At 34.9% G+C, this 4,608-nt stretch overlaps 1 long non-coding RNA gene across 2 annotated transcripts; it reads right to left on the bottom strand.

Annotated features, from left to right (window-relative positions):
- Positions 1-235: 235 nt before the first annotated feature.
- On the bottom strand, positions 236-4,211 carry LOC110936729. 2 transcript variants are annotated; one of them, XR_004891393.1, is made up of 6 exons: positions 3,781-4,211; positions 1,481-3,478; positions 1,308-1,383; positions 1,027-1,133; positions 838-932; positions 236-710 (listed from the first exon to the last, which is right to left on the bottom strand). It is a non-coding gene; the product is annotated as an uncharacterized LOC110936729 (long non-coding RNA). The 2 variants fall into 2 exon arrangements; XR_002590233.2 differs by having other exon boundaries at positions 1,481-2,515; positions 3,781-4,201.
- Positions 4,212-4,608: the final 397 nt, after the last annotated feature.

Below are 4,608 nucleotides of genomic sequence, written 5' to 3'. Positions count from 1 at the left end.
ATCTGACGTGGCAACTGACGTGGAATCCGACATGGCAGTTGACGTGGCATCCGACGTGGCAGTTGACGTGGCTTGAATATATGTGTAGGTAAAAGTAATCTTATGCGTAGGTAAATGTAATATTATGTGTAGGTAAATGTTGAAAATGTGTAGGTATTGATCTTAATTTGTGTTGAAAAAAACATTGATGTGTTGGTAAATATAATTTAAATTGTAGAAATTAACCACACATATGTAGATAAAAATATTCAATATTTACAAACAAATACCAAAGCAATATGGAAACATTCGTGAACAAATTAAGATTCTTAGTTAAACTAATAAACATCAATCTTACAAACAACCAAATAAAAGTGGTAGTTATAGAAATTTAAATACTAAAACAAACAAAACTAAAAGTGTTTATATGTTACTAATGAGTTATAGAATCTACTAAATCGCTTTCACTCATCAATGTTGAGATGCTCGTATTGGACGACATCAGCCAGCCATCAGGTTGATGGCCCAATCGAGCAGGGCGATTTCCGTTGGTGCAATTCCACTTCAAGATTCTCATTCTGTTTGTCTCTGCTTGACGTATGTGCAATTCCACTTTTGTCCCTAGCTCCACACATTCCTTCTTAAAACACACTTCAACCCCTGTTCTGGCTGCTTGCCTTAACTGATCCAGCTTAGCTAGATGCAACTGAGCTTTCAATAAAATGCTTGATCTGATATTAAAACAAAGAATATATTAATAAACTATGTGGTGCAAAATTAAAGACAAACAAACAAAGGTTCAACCAAATACATAGATATATTATATAGAGAACATCCATAACCATAAAGTTAAAAAACCTCAGAGACTGAATCATCCTCACTGGTGTCTTTGGAGTTCCCCAATAGGCTCTTCTTTTTGTTTGCTTTTGACTTTGGTAAGTAAGCCACCACAACTACAAATTAAAAAAAAAATTAAAGTTTCTTTAAACTGTTTAGCTTTTAGTGCGTGCAATTTTGAAGTTGACTTGATGAGATACAAAATATTACTATGTTTCAGCCCAAAGGCCAAAGGCTCCCAAAGGCTCCCAAAGGCTCCCAAAGGCTGATATCCTGGGTCGTTAGGGTCTGCTGGATACCCTGAACGTGCACATATCCTGGACAAAGATGCATATCAGAGTAATTTCCAACATCCTTACTGAGATAACGAATCCAAATTGAAAGTTATATTATTTGGACTTTTCGAACTAATCCACATTATACCCTTCAATCAAACCAGTCGGTTTTTCAAACCCAAATTTAACGCGTACTAAATTATGTCACATATTTACCTTGTTCAAATCCTGGGCACCTCATATCTTGCCTCAAAATTTTAGGAGCCGACCATTGCAAATCATACCATCAACCCTAGACAAACAAATTCAGTATTCAATATCTATTTAACAACAAAAAGACAAACAAATAGAGAATTATTATACAAAAAAGTGATAATCAAAGCACATACGTTCAAGCTCTTGTTTAAGAGTCGGTTATGATGCCTTTTGTACATATAGCCTCACTTCTTCAACTGGAGTAGTAGGCTTGAAGCTGATCGTCATCCTCACATCCTCACAAAACAACCGACTTTGAATACATATAAGAAACATGCATACGCCGAATTAAAGAACAAAACAACATTTTGAAAAAACGTTTTTACTTGCCATATCTGCAGACTAAAACAAACCCTAGATAACAAATTTCCTTACCATACCATATTTTCATTTCAACAGAGCCATAATCCCTTCTAAATGAAGTAACCATTGTTAATATTTTCAACGTTATGCTACTTTAAGTTGTATATCATGTTTAAAATGCCATGCCTGAGAGTTTCCCTCCTATTACATACCAATCATGTGTCAATAGATTTTATATTTATTTGAATTATAGAAAATCTAATTAAAATATTGCTTTGAAAGCAAGAATTCTTGGAGCCGAGAACCTCATCTCAGTACATTCTTCTGCCAATCTATACATACATTGTATGTCACAAACGCATAACCTTTAGTATAACATTCTGCCAAGAGTGGTTAATTTCATGCAAAACAGTTCAATCAAGGCTATACTTGAATTAGGGGGTGTTTGGCCTAGCATTTATTTTTTGGGTTATGCTTATATCTTAAACTAGCTTATAGCTTATTTTCTATTATTTGATAAGCTCTTTTTAAGTGTTTGGATTAGCTTATAGCTTATTTTCTATCATTCTTCAAATAAGCTAAAGAAGCATCTTCAAATTAGCTTATATAAGCTAATAAGCATAAGCTTAAAAAAGTAAACCAAACCAAGTTAAGCTTATTTTGTAAAAAAAAAAAAAAAAAAAAAAAAAAAAAAAAAAAAGCTAAGTAGGCAATGAAAAGAGATAGTGAATATATATTGTTCGTTTTAAAATTCAATAAATTTAATGTAAACTGGTAGTCCTCGCCTATTGTATCCACCAATAGACATCTCAAAGCACACACTTTGTCACATTCTCGTACAACCATTGTCTATCCATCTTTGGTTCCTGATCATCCCAAAACTAAATTGATTTAGAATTAAAGGCTAGTTTGCTTCTTTTAGAATTAAATGCTCACCAAATCTTACAATACAAGATACGACGGTCGTTTTGGCCACTCTCTATCCTATATTCACCATCTAATATCAAAGCTAAACCAGAAGCAAGCTGATTATGGTTGTCATCAGCCATTGGTAAAGCAAAAAAAAAGTCACACAAAGTGACTCCTAAATCATTAGCCTTTGGTAAAACAAGAAAAAAAGTCACATAAATTGACTCCCTAATCGCTAACAATTGCCCTTACGCTTACACTTCAACCATCATGTATTGATTCACCAAGCATGAAATAACAACAGAATATTAAAAGCTTAGATTAATCATCAAGTTTCACCCTGCAATTACAGAACAGGAATCACAGATACACAACCAAATTCATATAACTCATATTAGTTATACTCAAGAAATTTTAACAACATAATCAGCAAGATTATGAATTGCACTTGGCTCATACAAAGAAAGTCTAGAGCATGAATTTTTTTCAAGTTAAAACACAAACAACTAAAATATAAGTCTCACATTCCCTCAAGAATTCATCAATTGAAAGTTCCAATTAGGGATGAGCTCGGTACCGTTCGGTACCGAACCGGTACCGGTAACAGTACCGAAAATCCCCAAAAGTGGGTACCGGTACCGAAAAAGTACCCGGTTCAGTAATTTTGGTACGGGTACCGGGAACGATTTGCTCAACATTCCCTTAAGAATTCATCAACTGAAAGTTCCAATTAGGGATGAGCTCGGTACCATTCGGTACCGAACCGGTACCGGTACCAGTACCGAAAATCCCCAAAAGTGGGTACCGGTACCGAAAAAGTACTCGGTTCAGTAATTTCAGTACCAGTACCGGGAACGATTTGCTCATACCTAGTTCCAATCATCCGGAAATCATCATCTTTACACAAATTTCATCAAAAACTAAAACAAATAAGATTAGCCGTGTTAGTAAAAAAAATAAGAAAATAACAAATCACTAACTATATATTGGGCGAAAACATAAATTCATATTTCATTTAAGTTATCCACAACATTGAAACCCTAAATTAAAAAATTTACAGATCATGAAGACATTAACGAAATCAATCCGTACCGAACACATATCACCTTAATCGTACCGAGTGCATACATTTCAATAAATTGAAAAAAAAAATTACGCCGTTATGGATTGAATAATATCGGAGAAAAAATTACTGAAATTACGGTTTGAAATAGGATTTGACCTGTGCCATAATTTGGGAACTTTACGATGAAGCAGCTTCGTGGTAACTTGCTTGCAAATGCACCATTTGGGAACTGAACCTACCGGGTGGTCCAAACCTTATAGTCGCCCATGTGTCAGCCTTCACACGCATCCCTAATATTACCTTGTCGTGGCCTAAGAAAATAACCTCGAAACCCTAGCCCCCGATCAGGTCCTATCTCTAACTCACTTTTTTACTCTGGTTCTCTCCTTGCAAATGTAAATAAGGCAGGATAATGAAAGTTTGGGATGAGGAGCGGGTTTCAAAATTTGGATGCAATGAAATAGATTTTGGCCTCCAAAACTTCATTGTGTAGAGACGAAGAACAATGAGAGAGAGAATTGAGAGTAAGGTTTCTGCGAACTTTTGAAAATTAGAAACTTGTGTGAATGGAGAATGATAGCCGTTTGATTGTGCTTTGAGTGGATGGTGGATGAGATATTTGGGATTAGTATCCGTGTGGTGTGTTTTCTGGCTGAGGTTTTTTTTTTTTTTTAACAGCATCTCGGTCAGGGCTATAGATGACCAAAGCTCGAAAGAAGTGGGATTCGAACCTGAGCACTTTCGAGCAGGAACCCACAAGGTGGTAAACCTTCCCACCTCCATTGCAACCACTGGGCTACAACATCAGTTGGACCAAAAGCTTTATCTATTAATGTGAATAATGAGTGTACATTATGTATTAAATGAATTTTAAGGGAAGTGGCAAATGACCTAAGTTGCCCTTTCAATATATATATATTATATATAGTATATATATATATATATATGTACATATTATGTTATATACAAAAGTTTGAAAAAATA

Source organism: Helianthus annuus, chromosome 4 (assembly GCF_002127325.2).
Source record: "Helianthus annuus cultivar XRQ/B chromosome 4, HanXRQr2.0-SUNRISE, whole genome shotgun sequence".
Classification (NCBI taxonomy): Eukaryota; Viridiplantae; Streptophyta; class Magnoliopsida; order Asterales; family Asteraceae; genus Helianthus; species Helianthus annuus.
Note: the sequence above shows the minus strand (reverse complement) of the source record. Positions and strands in the feature narration are given on the sequence as shown.